Source organism: Schistocerca cancellata, chromosome 6 (genome assembly GCF_023864275.1).
Source record: "Schistocerca cancellata isolate TAMUIC-IGC-003103 chromosome 6, iqSchCanc2.1, whole genome shotgun sequence".
NCBI classification, from domain to species: domain Eukaryota; kingdom Metazoa; phylum Arthropoda; class Insecta; order Orthoptera; family Acrididae; genus Schistocerca; species Schistocerca cancellata.
The window spans coordinates 54,291,320-54,305,304 of NC_064631.1; the positions used below are offsets into that span (position 1 = coordinate 54,291,320).

General features: G+C 42.7%; 1 protein-coding gene across 3 annotated transcripts in view; it reads right to left on the bottom strand.

The window, feature by feature from the left end:
- Nucleotides 1-13,985, bottom strand: part of LOC126191560 (retinol-binding protein pinta-like) — a 282,679-nt gene that overhangs the window by 90,137 nt on the left and 178,557 nt on the right. The window contains exon 1 of one of the 3 annotated variants that reach the window (XM_049932473.1): nt 9,943-10,068. The exons of 1 other annotated variant lie outside the window; for it this stretch is intronic. The gene's annotated coding sequence lies outside the window, so the exon portion shown is untranslated. Of the gene's footprint in view, nt 1-9,942; nt 10,069-13,985 lie in introns of those variants that run through there. One more of the 3 variants, XM_049932476.1, reaches the window with a different exon arrangement.

Sequence of the window (13,985 nt, forward strand, 5' to 3'; positions counted from 1 at the left end):
TTAAAGCGTAAATTCGAGTGTCCATAATAAAAATACTATAGTAAGAGGAGTCATCAGGAACCTAATCTGATCAGTTTAAACAAATAAAAATAAAATAAAAACAAATGATATATACATAACATAATAATGTAATATACATAGCGGTATTACTACGAAGAACAATATCCAGTAGAGACGAACTCCGATGCAGAAGCACTGAGTCGAGCAGGTCGAGCCGCGAGCTGTATTACTGCGTGAGCTAAGACTGCAGAGACCAGAGTGACACCTGAGTTGCTTTGCTCAATGCTCCGGCTAGAGTCGAGAACGGTGGGGTGAGCGTTGAGTGGGCGAGTTTTGTGGGTGGGGGGAGCGGTGAACGGCCACCACTCACCCGCTCTGAGACAAGTCGTCCGTTCCCTTGCGAGCAGGTTGTTGCAAGTAGTTCCTGTGTTATCCGCTAGGTGGCTCTCTGTCCTGTTGCTCGCATCAACTGCCCAGAGGGCAGGACGTGCGACTGAAACAATCGCCGACAGAGTGCGATGCGAAGTTAAGCTGCGCCAGACACTGCAGGCGGCAGACGACGCACAGAGACGGCACGGCATATGTGAAACACAAAATCCAATGGGGCACTGCACAATGCAGGCAGCCAAGGTGGAAGCAGGGCAGAGGCCGACGCTGGCTGTGTTGTGTGGCGTGCACTGTGCTGTGACCAGCAGAGGCGCTGCTGATATGCTCCGTCTCTCTCTCTCTCTCTCTCTCTCTCTCTCTCTGCCGTGGGAAATATTTGGAGCTACCGTTCTTTTTTTCTGAATCACTGATTGTTCACTCCTTTGAAAGATTCAACTCTATGAATCAGTTCAAGAGCGGATCCCCCATCTCTACTGCTGTGTGGCGGCGCTCGGTCTGCAATGACTGATAGTGGCGACACGCGGGTCCGACGTATACTAACGAAATGCGGCCAATTTAAAGGCTACCACCTAGCTAAGTGTGGTGTCTGGCGGTGACACCACAACTTACATGTCACATATAAAATAATTAATAGGCCAGAACGGCTTTAGTCACAAAATATATAAACAGGAATGCGTGAAGGCGAGCCACTATGGGCTGCTCGTACCTGTACAGCCACAGGTTGCAACGGACTGAGGCACCCGGTTTAACAAGTGCGAGCAAGTGAACTGACATTGCATCGAGAGTGCCATCTGGTAGCCACAGATACAGTTTGGCTACTTGACATTCAAATTTAGACAGACGAAAATTATAAGAATATTGTTCAGTATATAATGTAAAAAGTAACATTTTATTTAACACTGACAGATAAAGTACCATTTTGTCTGCATCAGAGCTTAGCAGTACAGTTTGAAGCATAAAAATGTCCTTATAGAAAATACAGGAAGGACTGAATAACACAGCTGGTAGAAAGCGATATAACACGAAATACAGCCAATAAACTATTTAATAAATGAAACATTATGAGTTAACTTAGATGAAAAAAAAAACATTTCGGTAAACTGCACAAGGAGACACGAAATTAAACGTCAAGTAACGGCTTTATACCGTTGAATAAGTTTTTATTATGCAATTGCAGCTGTTAATTGAGAATGAGATTATCACTTCGAGAAAGATGTTTAAAAATCTCTAATTCTTCCAGAATGTCTAATTTACGTCCTTTCTTCTCTGTATGCAAAATGTTGATATCGGAAATAGCTTCAGGCTATTAGATGGTCGGCAAAAAAAAGAATTATGCGGGCTACTGCCATTTTTTCTTAAAAGGTGTTCTTTATATATGGTTGTAAAGACACATCCTGTTTGCCCTATGAAGTAAGAAGAGCAGATATCGCAGGCAATCTTATAGACGCCAGGACTTTCTAAAGGGAAACGAATCGATTTTAAATCACGAATGAAGATGTTTTTCAAATTGTTATTGGAAGAAAATACAACGTTGAAGTAGTATTTATTACGAAGAAAGCGTTGGATCTGATAGGAGACGGGCCCCACGAAAGGAATAGAGAAATATTTTTTTTGGGTTGGACTCAGTGATGGAGGTGCCGAATGTAGTAACTGTTTTAGTAGTTTTCTTTTTAAGGATGTCATCTACTATGCTAGCTTTATACTCGTTATTAACTGCTATCGCTTTGAGTAAATTTATTTCGTCGTTGAACTTTTCTTTCGAAAGTGGAATGGAAGTAGCTCGGTGAGTAGCATAATGAAAGAAGGCGTTTTTATGAGACTGTGGATGAATGGAGGACGCAGGTACGATCTGATCAGTATATGTTTCTTTACGAAAAATATTGAATGAGATTTTATTATCTTATATTGTAAGCGTCAAGTCAAGAAAGTTTAATTGGCGGTCCTCTTTCTCAAGTTCGATGGTGAAAGATATTTTCTCATGAAGATCACTGGAAGATGATTAAAATATCATCAACGTATCTGAAATAGGAGAGAATGCCTAGTGATGTAGCTGAAAAACAGTTAAAAACCTTTTATTCTAGAGAGTTGATGAAAATATCAGCAAGGATACCAGCTAAGGGATTTCCTATAGCGAGACCGTCAGATTACTGGTACAGATGTTCATTAAATTCAAAATAGTTGTACTTGACTACGACCGTGATGAGATTCATGAAGTCAGTGATTTGTTCGTCTAAAAGTTCTTTTTTGAAATGACGTAAATTTTTTTCTACGGTTGTGTTTCCTGAATAGGGACAATAGTATAAAGATTTTTGATGTCTAATGAAAACAGCATGGTGTCTGAACTGCATTCCAAATCTTTTATTTTTTGGACTAAGGCGTGGCGATTGGAGACGGAATAATTGTTCTCGAAAACGAATGATTTTTTTTTCGGAATTTCATGTAGAAATTTGGCCAAATCATGGTATGTTACACGTTATTCATACTATTAGATATTGGGCGGATCGGATAGTTAGGTTTGTGGATTTTAATATGAGACCAAAGTTTTGGGGGCGGAGGGTTCAAGTTAATGAGCATTTTCTTCTGAAAATGTTTGATTAGAAATTTTGCGTTAATGATGGTTGACATGACTTCTTTTTGTAATGCTGGAGTCGGATCCTCACGCAGTTCCGAAATATTATTTTCGCTAAGAAAATCTAAGGTTTTGGAAATATATTCAGAATTGTAGGCGATAATTAAAGAGCAACCTTTGACTTTGCCTATAAATCTGTAGTTACGTTGTAGGCCATTTTAATTGTTTTTATTCTGATGAAGGCACTCTTACAAGTGTTGAAACCTGGCCAATAAGACTAAAAATAATAGTGAACTAGGGCTCATTTGTTTCAATTTTAATTTAGAAACGGTCACTGAACCAAGCAGCCATGTCTAAAACTTTTCGACCCTGCAGTAGTATTGAGCTATGCCTCCTCTAGAGTCATCCATAACTGCGGACGCGTTGCCGATGCAGGATTGTGTCTACCATCTGACCTCTCAACTAGGTCCTATAAACGTTCGACGGGATTTCTGACAAGCAATCTGGTTGGCCAGATCATTCGCCCGACAATGATCGGTTCAGTTGGTCCAGAGGACCCAGTCTGTTCCATGTAAAAACAGCCCACAGAATTATACAGCCAACGCCAACTTGCACAGAGCGTTGTTGACAACTTGGGTGCATGGATTCGTGGACTGCGCTTCATCTTCGAGCACTACCATTTGCTCTTACCAACTGAAATCTGGACTCACCCGACCAGGCCACGGTTTTCCATTCGTCTATGGTCCAAACGATATGGTCTCGAGCTCAGGAGAGATGCTGCAAGTGATGTGGTGCTGATATCAAAGTCACTAGCGCCTGCTGCCATAGCGTCTGCTGCCATAGACAATTAACATTAAATTTCGCCGCACTCACCTAACGGATACGTTGGCCGTACGTCCCACATCGATTTCTGCGGTTATTTCACGCAGCGTTGCTTGCTGACAACTCCATGCAAATGACACTGCCCTCGGTCGTTAAATAATGGCCGCCTTGGCAGTCGGTTACTGAGTTGCCCGTGGTGAGAAGTTGTTGTTGTTGTTGTGGTCTTCAGTCCTGAGACTGGTTTGATGCAGCTCTCCATGCTACTCTATCCTGTGCAAGCTTCTTCATCTCCCAGTACCTACTGCAACCTACATCCTTCTGAATCTGATTAGTGTATTCATCTCTTGGTCTCCCCCTACGATTTTTACCCTCCACGCTGCCCTCCAATACTAAATTGGTGACCCCTTGATGCCTCAGAACATGTCCTACCAACCGATCCCTTCTTCTGGTCAAGTTTTGCCACAAACTTCTCTTCTCCCCAATCCTATTCAATACTTCCTCATTAGTTATGTGATCTACCCATCTAATTTTCAGCATTCTTCTGTAGCACCACATTTCGAAAGCTTCTATTCTTTTCTTGTCCAAGCTATTTACCGTCCATGTTTCACTTCCATACATGGCTACACTCCATACAAATACTTTCAGAAATGACTTCCTGACACTTAAATCTATACTCGATGTTAACAAATTTCTCTTCTTCAGAAACGCTTTCCTTGCCATTGCCAGTCTACATTTTATATCCTCTCTACTTCGAACATCATCAGTTATTTTGCTCCCCGAATAGCAAAACTCCTTTACTACTTTAAGTGTCTCATTTCCTAATCTAATACCCTGAACACCACCTGACTTAATTGGACTACATTCCATTATTCTCGTTTTGTTTTTATTGATGTTCATCTTATATCCTCCCTTCAAGACACCATCCATTCCGTTCAACTGCTCTTCCAAGTCCTTTGTTGTCTCTGACAGAATTACAATGTCATCGGCGAACCTCAAAGCTTTTATTTCTTCTCCATGGATTTTAATACCTACCCCGAATTTTTCTTTTGTTTCCTTTACTGCTTGCTCAATATACAGATTGAATAACATCGGGGAGAGGCTACAACCCTGTCTTACTCCCTTCCCAACCACTGCTTCCCTTTCATGTCCCTCGACTCTTATAACTGCCATCTGGTTTCTGTACAAACTGTAAATAGCGTTTCGCTCCCTGTATTTTACCCCTGCCACCTTCAGAATTTGAAAGAGAGTATTCCAGTCAACATTGTCAAAAGCTTTCTCTAAGTCTACAAATGCTAGAAACGTAGGTTCGCCTTTCCTTAATCTTTCTTCTAAGATAAGTCGTAAGGTCAGTATTGCCTCACGTGTTCCAACATTTCTGATCTTCCCCGAGGTCGGCTTCTACTAGTTTTTCCATTCGTCTGTAAAGAATTCGTGTTAGTATTTTGCAGCTGTGGCTTATTAAACTGATTGTTCGGTAATTTTCACATCTGTCAACACCTGTTTTCTTTGGGATTGGAATTATTATATTCTTCTTGAAGTCTGAGGGTATTTCGCCTGATTCATACATCTTGCTCACCTTGGCAGTCGGTTACTGCGTTGTCCGTGGTGAGAGGTAATGCCTAAAATTTGGTATTCTCAGCTCACGGTTGACAATGTGGATCTCGGAACGTTGAATTTCCTAACAATTTCCGAAACAGAATGACCCTTGCACTTAGCTCCAACTATTATTTCACGTTCAAAGTCTCAGGTGCTCCAATGCACCGCACTTTTATACGTCGTGTACGTGATACTAACACCATCAGTGTATGTGGATATCGATGTCCCATGACTTACGGCACGTCAGTGTACATAGACCAGTGAACAAAGTCAGTTTGAATGTATCGAACACCGCTGTCGACGTGATAGCGGTACAGGCACAGGACCAGTTTTCATTTGTTGCGCTGACAAGTTGTCTCTGCTAACGTAAAGCATTAGCTATTTCATGGTTAGGATATCGAAAGGTATTTTGAAAATCTACACAGTTCGAATGCAGTATCCTGAATGTTGCGTAGTAATGCTGCCGTCAGCATGCTCGAATTTTAGGATTTAGACATTTTCTAGCAGTATCCGTAAGCAGATATGGTGGTTTGCTAGCTCGAGAAAACACGAATGCGGGTAGACGTCTAACTAGATGCCTACAGATTCGTCTCATGGCAGATACAAAAGGCCGGCCAGTGTGGCCGAGCGGTTCTAGGCGCTATAGTTTGGAGCCGTGAGATCCCTACGGTCGAAGGTTCGAATCCTGCCTCGGGCATTGATTTGTGTGATGTCCTTAGGTTAGTTAGGTTTAAGTAGCTCTAAGTTATAGGGGGCTGATGACGTCAGACGTTTAGTCCCATAGTGCTCAGAGCCATTTGAACCAGAACCAGATACAAAACAAACAATTTTCTGGGGATGGCAACCACAGCCTAGAAACACTCTCAGTAGCGATAACAACACTCAACATTCAATACCATTTCAATTCTCAAAAAAATTGTGACAATTAACAAGGAAAATATCCGTCCAGCATTCTTTATTCCAAGGAACGTTGGTAGTTGATAAAGGCATAGTGAAAAAGCGGAATACAGTAAATATAAGGGCTCTGAGGTTTATGAAATTGCCTGAAATGAGTGTCCTCAGAAATATATATGTCAGATTGGGCGCAATTTTAATATACGATTTGAAGAACAACTAAACCTCGACGGTCCCAGATTAGCTATCTCAGTTTGCCTAAAAGAAGCGGGTCACTCTATTTCCCGTATTGAAAAGAATTTGCATGTTATATTTATGGAAACCAAAGGAAACTTTTTAAATGCTTTGGAAGAAATACATATCATGAAGGCAGTAAACGGGCCCCTAGTTTCAGTCTTGAATAATCACGCAGAATCAAGACACTACAATACCCTATAGAATTTTTATTTCCTGAATTGCCGCCGTTACCTACAAGGATGCTTATCAAAAAAATTGTTCAAATGGCTCTGAGGCCTATGGGACTCAACTGCTGAGGTCATAAGTCCCCTAGAACGTAGAACTACTTAAACCTAACTAACCTAAGGACATCACACACATCCATGCCCGAGGCAGGATTCGACCCTGCGACCGTAGTAGTCGCGCGGTTCCGGACTGAGCGCCTGAACCGCTAGACCACCGCGGCCGGCGATGCTTTTCACGTTAATTTAGCAACTGTATAATACTTAAATACCACTCCTTTGATAATTTATACTATTGAGGTACTGATGTAAAGTAGATTATATTTAGTTTTCCAATTTAAGCCTATAATAAACGATGTACTTTTTTAAAGTTATGTCAAGTGGTTCCCAGTCTTTGGTTGTTTTCTAGTTGTGATTTCCTCCTTGCAGCTCGTCGCGTCTTTAATTTGTTGTTCTCTTAGCTACCGTGGACTTCGTCTGCGCCGGCCGCTGTGGACGAGCGGTTCTAAGAGCTTCAGTCCGGAACCGCGCTGCTGCTACGGTCGCAGGTTCTAATCCTGCTTCGGGCATGGATGTGTGTGATGTCGTTAGGTTAGTTAGGTTTAAGTAGTTCTAAGTCTAGGGGACTGATGACCTCAGATGTTAAGTCCCATAGTGCTCAGAGCCATTTGAACCATTTTAAATTTCACTATGGGCACTATGGGACTTAATTTCTAAGGTCATCAGTCCCAGAACGTAGAACTACTTAAGCCTAACTAACCTGAGGAAATCACACACATCCGTGCCAGAGGCAGAATTCGAACTTGCGACCGTAGCGGTCGGGCGGTTCCAGACTGTAGCGCCTAGAACCGCCTGGCCACACCGGCTAAATTTCCGTCTGCCGGTGTAGTGCCACCCTCTAAGGGCCGATTACACCACATTGGACTGTTAAGCAACAGGAGACAATTACGCACATTCCACGGGATTTTTAAGTTTTACTTCACTTGCTTTGTGCAGCTGGTGTATACCGGACCTTACAGTATATCCTACAGGATGTTATCCAGGGAGCTATTTTTGAGATCTCTTCCATACTCAACGTTATGGTTCCATATTGGTGTATTATTTTTTGGATGATATTTGACTTGTACGAACAGTACTTTCCCTAGACATTAGTTAACTTTTAGCCATGTTATCTCCGTTCACAGTAGCTTACCATTCATTATTAGTTGATCTCCCACTGTTTTCTAGGCCTAACTCATTAAGCAGTCATGCTTTGTACATTCTGACAAGCATTTCTCGGTGTACTGAATTCAGTTATCACAGTCCACCGTTGTGATTCGACTCTTAACGACGATAATTTCAGAAATACTGGGGCTCCGTAACAATCCATTTACATTATGGAAATTTAAACATTGTGACCAATTGTCATTGTTTTTTGTTGAATGCCAACACTGTAATTGTGAATTTGTACCACTTCAAAAATTTTACACAGTGATTGGTATTCTTGAAAGATGACAGAGCACTGAAAGACCTGAGTCGAAACAGGGCACCGGGAGTAGACAACATTCCATTAGAACACTGACAGCCTTGGGAGAGCCATTCCTGTCAAAACTCTACCATCTGGTGAGCAAGATGTATGAGACAGGTGAAATACCCTTAGACTTCAAGAAGAATATAATAATTCCAATCCCAAAGAAAGCAGTTGTTGACAGATGTGAAAATTACCGGACTATCAGCTGCAAAATACTAACGCGAATTCTTTACATACGAATGGAAAAACTGGTAGAAGCCAACCTCGGGGAAGATCAGTTTGGATTCCGTAGAAATGTTGGAACACGTGAGGCAATACTGACCCTACGACTTATCTTAGAAGAAAGATTAAGGAAAGGCAAACCTACGTTTCTAGCATTTGTGGACTTAGAGAAAGCTTTTGACAATGTTGACTGGAATATTCTCTTTCAAATTCTAAAAGTAGCAGGGGTAAAATACAGGGAGCGAAAGGCTATTTACAATTTGTACAGAAACCAGATGGCAGTTATAAGAGTCGAGGGGCATGAAAGGGAAGCAGCGGTTGGGAAGGGAGTGAGACAGGGTTGTAGCCTCTCCCCGATGTTATTCACTCTGTATATTGAGCAAGCAGTAAAGGAAACAAAACAAAAATTTGGAGTAGGTATTAAAATCCATGGAGAAGAAATAAAAACTTAGTAATTCTGTCAGAGACAGCAAAGGACTTGGAAGAGCAGTTGAACGGAATGGATAGTGTCTTGAAAGGAAGATATAAGATGACCATCAACAAAAGCAAAACGAGGATAATGGAATGTAGTCTAATTAAGTCTGGTGATGATGAAGGAATTAGATTAGGAAACGAGACACTTAAAGTAGTAAAGGAGTTTTGCTATTTGGGGAGGAAAATAACTGATGATGGTCGAAGTAGAAAGGATATAAAATGTAGACTGGCAATGGCAAGGAAAGCGTTTCTGAAGAAGAGAAATTTGTTAACATCGAGTATTGATTTAAGTGTCAGGAAGTCGTTTCTGAAAGTATTTGTATGGAGTGTAGCCATGTATGGAAGTGAAACATGGACGATAAATAGTTTGGACAAGAACAGAAAAGAATCTTTCGAAATGTGATGCTACAGAAGAATGCTTAAGATTAGATGGGTAGATTATATAACTAATGAGGAGGTATTGAATAGAATTGGGGAGAAGAGGAGTTTGTGGCACAACATGACAAGAAGAAGGGACCGGTTGGTAGGGCATATTCTGAGGCATCAGGGGATCGCTAATTTAGTATTGGAGGACAGCTTGGAGGATAAAAATCGTAGGGGGAGACCAAGAGATGAATACACTAAGCAGATTCAGAAGGATGTAGGTTGCAGTAAGTACTGGGAGATGAAGCAGCTTGCACAGGATAGAGTCGCGTGGAGAGCTGCATCTAACCAGTCTCAGGACTGAAGACCACAACAACAACAACAACAAACTTGGAAATGTGACTATACTGACCTGAAAACGATAGTTGTGAACAAAGCACCTTCATGAACCTTATCATTCTTCTTTTTAATTGCTATAATTTTTATAATAATGTCGATGCTTATTGAGTGTTGACTCTTGTTACTGTTAGCTACAAAACATCTCGTATCCGTGAGCGGTTTTCGGATCCTGTCGACGTCTGCGCACCCTAGTCGAAAGTTCATTGCACCGTAAAATTGCTACAAGTGTTTGCAGCTGTTTCACTCACCGATTTCCGAAAAATACACGAAAAACTCACGAATGCAGCTGAGGGCAGCGAAGTCGCCTTAAGGAAGCCGCACAGTCGCGTGGTCCGGGCTCGCAGCACGCGAATGCTGACAGGCGGGCAGCTAGACACCTACTGGCGTGGCCTCCAGGGAACCGGTGTGACGACCTCGGCAAACACGCCTAGAGCCTTAGGCTACTCTTTATCTCATTACTGAAAAAAATCTAGCATTGAGACACGTTCATTTCAACTTTCATAATGCTGGCCAACATTAAAACCAGTAAGCTGGAAAGTAATGCAATACAACCATTAACGTGAGAGAAGTTTTGTAATGAAACAATTTTTTGAAACTTCCTGGCAGATTAAAACTGTGTGCCCGACCGAGACTCGAACTCGGGACCTTTGCCTTTCGCGGGCAAGTGCTCTACCAACTGAGCTACCGAATTACGACTCACGACCGGTACTCACAACTTTACTTCTGCCAGTACCTCGTCTCCTACCTTCCAAACTTTACAGAAGCTCTCCTGCGAACCTTGCAGAACTAGCACTCCTGACAGAAAGGATATTGCGGAGACATGGCTTAGCCACAGCCTGGGGGATGTTTCCAGGATGAGATTTTTTATCAGCGCACACTCCGCTGCAGAGTGAAAATCTCATTCTGGAAACATCCCCCAGGCTGTGGCTAAGCCATGTCTCCGCAATATCCTTTCTTTCAGGAGTGCTAGTTCTGCAAGGTTCGCAGGAGAGCTTCTGTAAAGTTTGGAAGGTAGGAGACGAGGTACTGGCAGAAGTACAGTTGTGAGTACCGGTCGTGAGTCGTGCTTCGGTAGCTCAGTTGGTGCCGGCACGGTAACTCAGCGTGTTCGGTCAGTGGGTTAGTTGCCCTCTGTAATAAAACAACTGAGATAATGGATCAACTACGAACTGAAACGGGTGTCTTGCGACGTCCGCACCGAGCAGATACAACGAACGAATACGAACAAAATGAGACTTAAAAAAAAAGTTGGTAGAGCACTTGCCCGCGAAAGGCAAAGGTCCCGAGTTCGAGTCTCATCGGGCACACAGTTTTAATCTGCCAGGAAGTTTCATATCAGCGCACACTCCGCTGCAGAGTGAAAATCTCATTCTGGAAACAATTTTTTGTGCACGGCAGAAAGTCAGTAAGCTATTTTCAGTGATTATTCACTCTCTTTCCACTTCGAGGAATATTAATTTGACATATTCTGTCCCTTACTTTTTCGATATTCAGCGTGATTTTATCTATCGTTCTTACTTTTCTACATATTTGATTTTTAACTTCCACTTTCAGCCTAACACAGAAATCATCTTATCTTTTGGGTATCAAAGTAAGCTACATAAAAATACCAAGTGGATAACAAATAGGCATTTGAAACACAATAAATATTCTATACTTTCTGTTCAGATTAGTTACTGGGACACGACACGGTTTCAATTTTAGCAAATCATTTATACACCGAGGTGACAATATTGACTATGGCAACAGACTACAGACGCGAGTACCTTTGGTAACAGCACTGCATCGTCTGCAGCGCCTCTACTATGTACTGACTTGGCAGAAAATCCTAAGAAAGTTTGGTCTTATGTCAAAGCGGTAGGTGGATCAAAACAAAATGTCCAGACACTCTGTGACCAAAATGGTACTGAAACAGAGGATGACAGACTAAAGGCCGAAATACTAAATGTCTTTTTCCAAACTGTTTCACAGAGGAAGACTGCACTGTAGTTCCTTCTCTAGATTGTCGCACAGATGACAAAATGGTAGATATTGAAATAGATGACAGAGGGATAGAGAAACAATTAAAATCGCTCAAAAGAGGAAAGGCCGCTGGACCCGATGGGAGACCAGTTCGATTTTACACAGAGTACGCGAAGGAACTTGGCCCCCTTCTTGCAGCGGTGTACCGTAGGTCTCTAAAAGAGCGCAGCGTTCCAAAGGATTGGAAAAGGTCGCGCGTCATCCCCGTTTTCAAGAGGGGAAGTCGAACAGATGTGCAGAACTATAGACCTATATATCTAACGTCGATCAGTTGTAGAATTTTGGAACACGTATTATGTTCGAGTATAATGACTTTTATGGAGACTAGAAACTGTAGGAATCAGCATGGGTTTCAAAAAGACGATCGTGTGAAACCCAGCTCACGCTATTCGTCCACGAGACTCAGAGGGCCATAGACACGGGTTCCCAGGTAGATGCCGTGTTTCTTGACTTCCGCAAGGCGTTCGATACAGTTCCCCACAGTCATTTAATGAACGGCCGGCCGGTGTGGCCGTGCGGTTCTAGGCACTTCAGTCTGGCACCGCGTGACCGCTACGGTCGCGGGTTCGAATCCTGCCTCGGGCATGGATGTGTGTGATGTCGTTAGGTTAGTTAGGTTTAAGTAGTTCTACGTTCTAGGGGACTGATGGCCTCAGATGTTAAGTCCCATAGTGCTCAGAGCCATTTGAATCATTTAATGAACAAAGTAAGAGCATACGGAATATCAGACCAATTGTGTGATTGGATTGAAGAGTTCCTTGATAGCAGAACGCAGCATATCATTCTCAATGGAGAGAAGTGATTTCAAGTGTGCCGCAGGGGAGTGTCGTAGGACCGTTGCTATTCACAATATACATAAATGACCTTGTGGATGACATCGGAAGTTCAGTGAGGCTTTTTATGGATGATGCTGTGGTACATCGAGAGGTTGTAACAATGGAGAATTGTACTGAGATGCAGGAGGATCTGGGGCAAATTGACGCATGGTGCAGGGAGTGGCAATTGAATCTCAATGTAGACAAGTGTAATGTGCTGCGAATACACAGAAAGAAAGATCCATTTAGCTACAATATAGCAGGTCAGCAACTGGAAGCAGTTAATTCCATAAATTATCTGGGAGTACGCATTGGGAGTGACTTAAAACGGAATGATCATATAAAGTTGATCGTCGGTAAAGCAGATGCCACACTGAGATTCATTGGAAGAATCCTAAGGAAATGCAATCTGAAAACAAAGGAAGTAGGTTACAACACGCTTGTTCACCCACTGCTTGAATACTGCTCAGCAGTGTGGGATCCGTACCAAAGTAGAGAAGATCCAACGGAGAGCAGCGCGGTTCGTTACAGGATCATTTAGTAATTGCGAAAGCGTTACGGAGATGATAGATAAACTCCAGTGGAGGACTCTGCAGGAGAGACGCTCAGTAGTTCGGTACGGGCTTTTGTTGAAATTTCGGGAACATTCCTTCACTGAGGAGTCAAGCAGTATATTGCTCCCTCCTACTTATATCTCGCGAAGAGACCATGAGGATAAAATTAGAGAGATTAGAGCCCACACAGAGGCATACCGACAATCCTTCTTTCCACGAAGAATACGAGACTGGAACAGAAGGGAGAACCGATAGTGGTACTCAAGGCACCCTCCGCCACTCACCGTCTGGTGGCTTGCGGAATATGGATGTAGATGTAGATGTGGATGTCCTGAGCTCGTGGCCATGTCGGCTGGACTATAGACGACTGAAAAACCGTGGCCTGGTTTCATTTGGTAAGATCTTATGGTAGGTTTGGAGTGTGGCGCAGACCCCAAAAAGCGATGTACGCAAGTTGTCAACGAAGCACTGAGCAGGCTAGTGGTGGCTCCATAACGGTGTCGGCTGTGATAAGGCTCTGATAACGTGTAATGGACCGGGTCCTCTGGTCAAACTGAAACGATCATTGACCATATGTAGCCCTTTGTGGACTTCATATTCCCAAACAACGATGGAATTTTTTAGTGGGTGACAGTACGCCATTTCACAGTTGTTCGTGATTGGTTTGAACATTCTGGACTTTTCGGGCGAATGAATCACGTCGACCATTTATGAAACCTAATAGAGAGGACAGTTTGTGCAGAAAATCCTGCACCAGCAAAACTTGTTCCAATTCGGTTTTACAGAGAGTACTCTACTGCATTGGCTCCTTACTTAGGTTGCATTAATCGCGAATCTCTTGCCCAGCGTAAAGTCCCGAGCGACTGGAAAAAAGGGTAGGTGACGGCTGTATATAAGAGG